Source organism: Aphelocoma coerulescens, chromosome 1 (genome assembly GCF_041296385.1).
Source record: "Aphelocoma coerulescens isolate FSJ_1873_10779 chromosome 1, UR_Acoe_1.0, whole genome shotgun sequence".
Taxonomy (NCBI): Eukaryota; Metazoa; Chordata; class Aves; order Passeriformes; family Corvidae; genus Aphelocoma; species Aphelocoma coerulescens.
The window spans coordinates 116,972,198-116,983,107 of NC_091013.1; the positions used below are offsets into that span (position 1 = coordinate 116,972,198).

A 10,910-nucleotide genomic window follows, 5' to 3' on the forward strand; every position below is an offset into this window, starting at 1 on the left:
GTTTTATCCATTCGAGTATCCACCTGAATCCTGAGACAATTTTGACACGACAAGTGCAGCAGTTTTTGGGCTATTTCTAAGGAGCTTGAGAAGGCCTAATATCTTTAAACTGACAAATATCATGCAAGGCCTTTGCTCTGGACCAATTATCTTTAGCTGAAATGGTAATTGGAGCTGGTTTGCCTTTCCAAATAGTTCTTGGGAGTACCATCAAGCAATGTTTGAACACCTCAGAAGGAAAACATTGCTTTCCACAGCTGAGGGGGAAGAAAATGTAAAATGGCTGAAAGATTACTGCAGATAAGGAAACAAGTCCAGCTTCTGAGAAAACCAGAGAGACCGAAGTGTTTGCAAATTGTTCCGTATAAAATATACTTATTTTGGTGCTGAATTAGGTGTTGACTGACCTGCACTAAGCCTGTTTTTACTGCAGGTGCCATCCATGCCAGAAGTGCCTGCAGAAGGCAATGGGGGGAGCTCTGCTGGGACTGAGGTGCCTTGGCTGGATACAGCAGGTGCTGTATCCAGAGTCCCTCTCACAAAAAAAGCAACCTGCTGCAGCTCCTCTTGCTTCAGAGCAGCATTTCATCTCTCTGGAAATCATATTCCATCGGGTTAAGGAAATACCACGCTGGGATTGTCAACACCATTCCTCACTGCTGTTAAGATACCACTTTAGCACCACATGTGCTCTGAAGACACAGCAAATAATGAGTGTAAGCTGGAAAAAAACCCCAACCATGTGAGTTCCTAGGCAGACACCTTCTTTGTATGGCCCCTACAGCAGCGTCCATTTGTTTTAAAGTGACTCTCAGCTCCTGTGTCCCACTGTGTGAGATGAAATACAGCCAGGGAGCAATCTCTCCTCTTCTCTTACCTCAGGGCAAAGTGGCTGGACTGAGGCTCAGGAGGGAAATGAACTAAGCAGCACATTCTGGTTTACTTGTGTGGATAAAATAGAATGGAAACTGAGGGCACAGTCCAAAATTCCCTATAGATAATCCTGGAAAATCTCATATGTTCATCGCTTCCCAAGGTGGACCAACTGTGGTAGCACTTCTGCTTTCTCATCCTAAAACAGGGAGCAGAAAGTCCTCAAGGGATGGATGCAGAGAATGGCTTTAGCTTTTTTTTAGGGAGAAAAAAAAAAAAAAAATGCACAAACTCCTCATGTTCCTGTGGCTGCTTTGGGTACATTTGGAGATAAGACAGAAATCCTCTCACCTCCCTAAACCCAGCAACGGGGCTTGGTGCAGACAGAAAAGCCACACTGACCACTGCTACTACAGCAAAAATGCAATGAGGGGGAAGTGGTTTATGAACAATTTGATGTGCATGAGGTGTCTTGAAGCCCAGGAAAAGGTTAACAAAGATATTACATAAAAATAAGCTCAAAAAATTTTTTACCATGACAATTTAGCATTGGCTTTGGTCACCACCTCTCTGGAGCTGAACAAAATGGAACAGCTCCTTCCCTTTCTGCATGCTAAGGGCATGATAGGACAGGGCTTGTTGTTTGTAGAATAATGGTCAAAACAACTTTGCATAACCAGTTGCAGTTAAAAATGATCTGCAATATTTGCATCAAACACTTACGTGGAATGTTTTTGGCTTATACTTTGATTGTGGTTTAGGCTGAATTTCAACAGAAGTTTTTAAAGCAGAATTGAACCAACATTACATCATCTGAAGCTAAAAAGGAGTTTTACATAGCAGAAAAATTTGGATTCATACATCGCCCACGGAGTTGTTTTGTTTTTTCCTTAAAAACATGTAAAAAGATAATTCAGCAAATTTCAGTCACATCCATAATTTGTCTTGCATCACAGAATTTCCAACAAATTCAATGGTATGTGAAATATGATAACAGAAAGGCAACCAAACACTTATTGTTGTTCAGTCTGAGGCTTGGGAGAATTTTAATTCTCTCATTTAAATTTACTAAAGTTACAACTGTATTCTTTTTACAGGATATTGTTGGGGGGTTTTTTGCCTAGTTCGTGTATCATATTGGAATTGAGGTAATCTCCTTCTTATTTTGAATTCTGTAATTCCATTCATTCCACAATTAAACGAGTCACTGTGTGGTAATCTGGTGATTCTCACACTATCACCCCAACAAGGCTCTATGAAATAAAGTGGGGTTATCTGTGTGCTAATCCTGCAAAATCAAAATGGAAAATGTACAATAAATATATAGGTCATAAAAAAACAGGAATATTTAGTTTCCTGGGCTACTTCCACAGTTGTATAGATTGTATAGATTATTTGAAGGGGAGCTATAGCAGTGCACTCTGCTGACTCTTGGAAAATCCAGCAAATATTTTACAGGAGGCATCAACTGCTCAGCTTTGTGTGTAATGCTGAACTTTTACGAAATGTATTATTATTAAGGATTAACTACAGCATTACCTTTTAATAGGATCTTAAATCTTTAATTACAGTTCAATATGGTACCGACTAAAATTGCTTTTGGAATGAAATGTTTTTGTTAAATGGCAAAAATACTAAATTTCCTTCAGAAGTAAAGAAATCACAACTTATTAGGGAAAGGTTAAGGCATGCAAAATTCCCACTGACTTCAAAATTTGCTGGTGTCTGTCCACTGACTAACACAGAATTTACCCAGTCTGCCACTACTATTTTTAATACTTTTAATGTCATTAAAGTGTCAGGTCCCTCTGTGATTCTTATATTTATATATTTTTTCAACTCACAGTAGTGTCAGCTCTAATTATGTAAGAGATCTCATCCCAGGGAAGGGGCTTGGCAGGGCATCTTTTCCTGCAGTCAAAGATCAAGGCAGAGGAGAAACAACAAATTGGTGAAGAGACAGTTTCCTTCAGGAAATGAGAAGGTCCATTGAAATTTTATTAAAAATACAGCTGGAATTTCTTGCCAGTTGAGACATGAATGTCCATGGCTATCATTGCAGCTGCAGTTTCAGCTCCAGCTCGGTTTCTCTGCAGTGAGCTTTCCAAACATTTTTCTCCTCAGGCTCGGGGGCTGTGTCCCGGGACAGGGCTCAAATGCTGTAGTGAAGGGAAAGTTTGTCAATCATGCAAACCTTCAAATTATTGACTGAATGGATATTTCAGGCATGTCCCAAATGGATAATTTCTCTGACAAAAGTTTTAATTCTAGTTGTGTTCAGTTCAGAGGGCAGACATGGGACAAACATCATGGTTTCTCCAGAGAGCCCATAATGCATTTAAATCCTTTCCTGTTTGTTTAGTCTTCAACGTATTTTGTTTTCAAAACAGCCACCGACTTTTATGTGGGAGCATTCTCTGGACCATACCCTTGGATCACACCCATGAGTGGGAAGGCCATGCATCCTACCCACTCCTAAACTTTCATTCATGAAATGAAAGAGGAAATCTGTGCCGAAGACAGGGAGTTGCACGAGGAAAATGTGTCCTGAAGAGATGTGTAAAGAGGTAACGCTCCAGCTGCAAGGAAAGGGGAAAAGGGGACTCTGCTTTCACAGCAAATATTTTCCAGCCCACTGATGGCAAACCCAGTGTATCCTTATAAGGGTGCACAAGGTGGGGAATTCTTTCACACTCACCGATAAACTGGGCAAGGCAAAATTGTGTGTGCCTTTGGTGAAGCTGCATCACAACAGCTGCTGGTTTAAGCAGCTCTTTCCGCTCTGTGTAAGGATAAAAGATCATTGGCAAGCGAGGTTGGTGTTGGTCCCAAGGCTGTTCCACAGGCTGTCAGTTAAAAGCTAAAATTAAAGAGATTTTGCAAGTGAAACCGAATTGGCCTTCTTTGTATGCAAAAGGGCCTCACTGTAAATCAGGTGTGTAAGTCTGTTCACATCACAAAGATGTACACATCTGATTAATGCACATCTGCACCATTCTTCTTACCCCTCTCCTGAGCCCCTCTTGACTGCTGTTACTGTCCCTATGTCTTTTTTTTTTTTTAAATTGTTTTTTAACTGTCTCTGCTTTCCTCTCAGATCTGGGAGCACCAACACAGCATTTCCAAGGTAAGGTTGCAAAGTGTTTGTGCAGGCAAACAGCAGTGTCACAAGGCTGGGGAGGAGGATGAAATAAAGGTTGCCTAAAACCTCAATCTAAACCAGCAAACAATACTCCACATTAATTAAAGCATTATTATTTGTTGCAGATGAAAGGAGCAGAATTTGATGACTGAATTGTGCATAATTCCCAAGAACAGCAAATTTTGATTTTAAGGGGGTTTTATCAGATTTTTTAAAAAATCTTCAGTTTTACCCTGGGTTTTCAGTGCTTAGCTCTGCTTAACTGCAGAATGACCTTCAGTTACTGGCAGATCCAGTGTTGAACACCAGCATATGTTGGGCATACATGCAAAAAAGTTATAATTTAAAAGTTATAACCTAAAAGTTATAACCTACTCAAGTTTTTTCAGTCTATCTTCACAGCCCATTTCTTCAGGCAGTGCAACTTGTGATTTTGATTTTTATTATACTGCTTGGAAAAGTACAGGCAGCTTACAGTGACAAAGCCCCCAACAATCAGAAAGTTTGCAATTTTCTTCTCCTAAGAGGTTGCCAGCTTATTAGAGTAAGTTTGTGAATGAATACCACAAGTAATTTGCCTAAATTTGTGTAAAACTCATGTATGAAACTTCAGATTATTTTTTATTGTAGTTACCAAGCCTTCATAACAGAATAGGCAATTAATTAAATATTTTCTTAGCTTACACTATCTTCTGAAGGATTTTTTTCTAACAAAATATTATTTTTGAAAATAACTATGTGGATAGCTTTTAGGTGCTTTTTGGGTGTAGGATTTTTGTGTGTGTATGTTAGTCTCCCTGCTGAATGTACCTTATAATGTCAGAGAGACTGAGAGTTGATTTCTTACTCCATTTCCTCTAGCTGTAATTTACCACAGGATTGTAGATGTATGTGAGCTATAACATAGGGAAGGGAAAAATAGTATTTCTTATTATATTGATATTATTGGCTAGACTGGGTAAAAGACTACTGGCTGAAGCTCCAGGTCTGGTGGAACACATGTCATTTTTTTTTTTAATACAGCATTTGACAGGGCTGTACTTTTTATTTTATTTCTTCATTAATGTTTTTATTCATGGCAATTAACTGTTCCCCTTGGCACAGACGGCCCCAAAGACATTGCCCCTCACTTGTGGGTGGAGGGGTGAGTTGTTCATCCTGGTTGTCACAAAGCCTATTTTATTCCAGTTTTTTTTCTCCCATTTTCCAGACCATACAGCTCTTCCGTCTGCTTTTGTCTTTTTCTGCACGTATCTGAGCCAGAGAGCTGATGCCCTGTGTTTTCCTAGGGAAGTCCACCTATACTTTCTCTGACATGAAACTAAACCAGGCAAAAGTCAAAATTTACGCTCTGGGAAACAGCTTCCACTGAAAAGTGCTTGTGGCTATGAGCATGCTGTATTTTCTGCAGGAGAGGTAATATTTTAAAAATAATACTCTCTAGAGCCTGGGACCCCATAGGAACCCCTCTATTCTGCTGGATCACTTGTGTTTCATTCTGCCTAGCCCTCCTTACCAGAGTCTCAATTTATTCCCATATTTTACCAAATTTCTGTTGTGGGTACATTCCCACGTCCTTCACGGAAAATGAGCTGAGGTTTTGTATGAATGTTTTGGGCTTTACAGTTTGTTTTTTTAGGCACACTTGCTGCACAAAGACTGTGCAGTTGCAGTAGGGAGACACAGCACTTCTATTTCAGATCCAGCCACGGAGAGGTTTCTTTTCCTTCAAAGCAGCTTCTTTTTGAGATCCTTGGCCACAGGAATTGTGGCAGCAATTACCTGGCCCTGGGTCTGCTGTGAGTGCTCATGCCCTGAAGGGAAAGCAGGCTTTATCGCTGCTCTTCCTGCCAGTCTCTTTCTCTCAGAGCCTTGGAAGAGAGCACAGCATCTCAACAGAGCCACCCTAATTAGAAAGAGCCAACAAGTTGCCACTTCATTTGAACTGCCTCTTTTCAGCTGCTTCTTTGGAGGGCACAAATCCCATCAAAACAGAAAATCACTGAGTGGCATTACCATTTTTACTGGGGTAGGAAGTGGGTTTCTACTCTTTCAGCAGAAAGCAGAAAAGGGGACGCAAATACGCAAACACACAGAGACTCTTACCAGTTTCTTTAGGGAAAGTTTCATTTTTGGGACAGTAGTTCCAGACTGTTTGTCTGAGATGTGGTTTAAAGACTATGCCCCTAATTAAAATGCAACAAATCCAATGCTCCAGAGCCAACACAACAGTGTAAGGGAATTGTGGCCAACCTTCGACAGAGACTCTCATTCTTTCAGCAACTGATGTAGCTGTGTTGGCAGTGGTGAGCACAGACTGAAGAAGGAGCCAAAACCATATGAAAAATACATAAAATGACAACCTGCTGTCACATCTCCTCAAGTTATGATCTCATCTTTATTTCCAAGCCAAGTCAGCCTTTACCTTGTTAGTAGCACTGATAAGGGACACCGATCACATTGGCAGGAAGTGGAATTTATGGACAACTAATTGGTGGTGTCATTCCCTCCACCTTCATAGCCCAAATCAGTGTTGGAACTTATCCCTGAAATTCAGTTTGGATATTTTGGGCTGCCATAGGGTGACACAGCACCCAGATCCTGCCCCTAACACTGATTAACTTTCCCACAGCAGGTTTCACCAGAGAGTCCTATTAATCAGAGATGCCCTGCTCAGGTTCTAAACTGGGTAATTAATTTTTCCCTGCCTGCATTACCTTTGTAGTTTCAATTACTTTACAGCTTTTTTCCCCTCTTTTTTTTTCTGTTAAAACACGTTTTCCTGAAATGGTGTGCAGTCTGTAATTGCTCTCATACATGAATCCACCTCAGATATATCTATATTTGAACCAGAAAAATTATGTCCCTCCCAACATTTATACAGCCCTTGCAGACACTCTAGGAAATGAAGAAAATGTCTGCTTCCTTGGTGATATAACAGCAATTCAAGATATATCATCACCATACTTTGAAGTAAATATACCCACATTTTTTATGCACTTGAAAATGTATAAGTGGTGCGCCATTGCCCTCAGCATAAGAGCCCCAGAGACCTGGAGAAAGAGAGGGTGCAGGCCCCAAATATTTTGTTTTTTCTGGGGCACAACACATCTTTTAGCTGCCACAGCTCTTAACTGTTCTTGTAGCTCTTAGCCATACTCTTCGCTATTACTCCAAAAATAAATTTAACCTGTAGCTTAGTTCACCAGAGCTATCCAGAAACGTGGACATAAATTCCAAACAGTCAAATAAAACTTCATGCATTACATGAGGACACAGAGCAGAAAGTTTTGATTCAAGGCCGATACTGTTCAGGTTGTTGCACACATATAATTTCCATCCCTCTGAGAGATTAAAAGGAAGAAATAATTTAAAAAAAATGTTGTTAGTAGGCCTATCACTGAGATCTGTGCCAGGGGAATATTGATTTGGCACTGCTAACCTGCAGGAAAGGCAGGAGTTCCTGCTTTTGCTATAGCAGTAATAAGGTGAAGCTGCACTCCTCAATGATGTTCCTTTCCAAACACAAACAATCAATATTCAGGACCACTGTTCCCTACTGGAGAATTCCCCAGCAGGAGAAGATGGGGAATGAATTGTTCTGCCCACATGGATTTTAACACATTCACTGTGGGGCTGTGTTGGTTCTGTGCTTTTTACCCTGTGGACACTGTGAGGGGGTTCTTAGGTTTGATGTGCTCAGGTTTGGCTTGTGAGGCTGGTTCAGATGCTGCTGTGAGATCAGCACTGCTGGGGATCCCCAGGTGAAGTGGACACTGAATTTTCATGTAGCAGTACAGACCCTTTTAGCACAGCACCCCGCACACAAAGCATCAGAGCTGCCAGCACAGGAGGGCACTGGGGCAGGTCTGCAGTGGCCTGACAACATTAAGGGGGGGCAGAGACCTTCCCTTATCTCATTAATTTCCAGGGCTTGGTCAGTGTAAGGAGGAGAGAGCAAAGGGAGAGATGACATATGGAAGGGGAGGAAAAGAGAACAGGTAACAGAAGAGAAGCAAACATTGTGTTTGCCTTGGGATCTGGAACTGCTTTTCCTGCCTCGTAGAGCAATGTATAAAATTAACTATTTTCATAATTAAAATAATAATATATTGGTACTTCTCCAGCAAAATGAATTTTCATATTTGGAATGGCATTCAAATTCCAGCTTTTTTTCAGCACAGATGCAACACAAAATTTGGGTCCAGTGTGAGTCCTTGAGGGTCTATGTTTTCAGGTCAGCAGCAGTGATTCAAGTGTGGTATTGTGGTTTGAGTGTCCAATGCTGGGTTCTTCCTCTGTCCCATCCTCCCATCTCCTGGTAGAGTTAAGTAGGAAAAGACTTTGAGGCCACGTGCTGAGGACAGCTCTTCCAGGCACTCTGAAGGCTCAGCAGTGCAGGTATCAGGACCTAAGAATTTCTAGTTTAGGGCATAAGTGCAGCATGTAGGAGCTATTCCACAATCCTCCTTCCTGAGGACAGGAATCATGAAGTGTGGATGCAGAAATGCTGAATATTTCTCTATACAGGGCTTTCTTCAGTTCTGAAAGATCACCAGGCATCACCCCAGCTGGGAGTGCAAAATGGCCAGTCACTACAAGTGCTTTTCATACTTGGTTTTCCCACTATAAAAAAATCTAATTTTCCTTAATGTCATGCTGCCAGTACATTATCATCCACTTCTGTGCCCTTTCTGCTGCTGAAATGGTGAGAAAAGCATGTGGGAGCAGGGAATTGAGTGTGAGTCGAGGGCCAGTGTCTTAATCATTACAGTAATCTACTTTTCTGCTTGCCAGCAAAAATGAAGAGCAAGAAAATTGAAAGAGACATCGTGGCTTTTTCATTGATTTTGAAACATTTTCTACTTTTTCACACTGTAGACTTGATTCTAAACATTTGTTAATGTCACGGCTGCAGAAAGGCTCTACTGAATCCCCATTTCTCTTTCTTTTTTTCTTGCAGATTAAACACCACAGAGAGCTGCAGGAACTGCACCCAGCACTTTCCAAAGTGGTATTCCCACAGCTGTGAGGCTGGGAATGTCCCACTGATAAAATTCTTGCTTGGCTCAGCAGCCACAGGCAGCTCAGAGTTCAGCTGCCTTTCTCACACTCTTGGTTTTTGGCTTAGCTTCAACCTTAGTTTGCAAAGAGCTGTGTCTAGAATGTCCTGTCACAGCACCCTCACAACCTGCCCCAAATTTTCCTTTCCTTGGGCCAGCCATATGAAATCATTTCCATGACAATAAACAGCTCACTTAAAATAAAAATACCAACTGTGAAAATAAAACACCCCTTTTATTGCCCTGGCATTTCAGTACAAACATTAAATTAATTTTTTAAATGGTAGTAAAGCACAAAACAAGAAAAAAAAATGCTTTGATTTGGGTCTTTGGCTCCCACTAGACCCCAACACAAGTGAGTTTCACATAAGGAGTGCACATAAAGAGTGCACTGTTAGGTTGGCCAAGCCTATAAAGGCAAAAATCAATAAAAATCCATAGGTCAAACTAGTTATACCATATTTTGTTTATCTTACTTTACTTATTTCCAGTCTCCAAGGTCTTCATAAATAATTTTGGTTTTGTTCCTCGCTCTGCATTTCACTCCATTTCGTGAGGTAACCTTGTTTAAATCTGTATGAGTTTGTCTTTGGGAGGGGATCCTGCCAATACTCTTGTGTTTACATAATATCTTACAACTAATTTTACCAGAAAATTCTCTCAAATCACCAGGAAATTCTTGAAGAACAATTGAACATACTTGTTTTTTGGAAATAATGCTAGGAAATTTCCTTTCTGGTTAGAGGAAGTTTAAGATGGAAATCACTGTAAATATAAAACAAATCTAACTCTGTAAATGTGTTTGTCACCTAAAGAGTTTATAATATACTATAAGAATTGCTGGTCAGATGTCTACCCATCAGCAAAATAAATACTTCTTGAAATGGCATAGGCAAGTGTAAGAAAATTATTAAAATATTAAGGGAAAAGAAAAATTTATCCTGTGGAACATATCCGTGTGCTCCAACTACTACCTCCAGCAGGGAGCTAGGCTTTGCTCTGTAAAACTGTGCAAAATTGTAGTTAATCTAACAGTAAATTAATCACACACAAGTTTAAATACTGAAATGAAATAAACACATTTCTCTTGACTTTCTTTTTCTATTATTTTTTTAGTGCTATATTTACATGGATCTTGATAAGAAGAAAATCCACGTATTCTTTCCTTCAGAATTCTTCTTCTAACTTCTAATTAATTTTGCACATTCTCTGAGATGGACTTCCACCTTCTAGAAAAGCCATTTCCTCCGATTTGTATCAACTGCTAATTCGCTGCTCCTCCTGGAGATTCTCACTGCTGCTTCATGAATCCATTGGAAGGCTTTCCTTTGAGAAGCTGCCCCCACTGCTGTGTCAGTGATTGGTGCTGGCAAGGAGGACTTGTGTTGCAAATGATCCATGACTTAGGTGAGGAGAGACATTGCAGGCAACCGATACGATTGATATAAGCAAGCTCTGTTTATTAGCAATACAAAGGCACTTATATAGAGTATTGAGTACAAGCTTATCAGTTCTTTAATTAGTTGAAACTTACAAAAGCACATTCTGACCTCTACATAATTGGGTTAGATAAAAGACTACATTTGGCAAGCTTCTTATTATTTATGTTTTGTCTTGAGAGATCAAAGATCTTCCTCCTTTCTTAGGGATGGTCCATCTTATCAGCACAGCTGCACCTTCTCAAAAACTCCCTTCTGGTTCCCAGCCTGGTTTCTCACACAGGAATTTGTCTCATGTAGAATTTTTCTCACACAGGCCTTTTTACTTGTACAGTTGGATTATTGATCCAATAATTCTATCAATGAGCCATGTCCCTGCTACTCTAACCATTC

The 10,910-nt window shown here is 40.4% G+C and overlaps 1 long non-coding RNA gene across 2 annotated transcripts; it reads left to right on the plus strand.

Annotated features, from left to right (window-relative positions):
- Positions 1-1,969: 1,969 nt before the first annotated feature.
- Positions 1,970-10,470, plus strand: LOC138116547 (uncharacterized). 2 transcript variants are annotated; one of them, XR_011154196.1, is made up of 7 exons: positions 1,970-2,021; positions 3,264-3,440; positions 3,971-4,000; positions 5,305-5,431; positions 8,979-9,433; positions 9,570-9,635; positions 10,195-10,470. It is a non-coding gene; the product is annotated as an uncharacterized lncRNA (long non-coding RNA). The 2 variants fall into 2 exon arrangements; XR_011154195.1 differs by having other exon boundaries at positions 8,979-9,635.
- Positions 10,471-10,910: the final 440 nt, after the last annotated feature.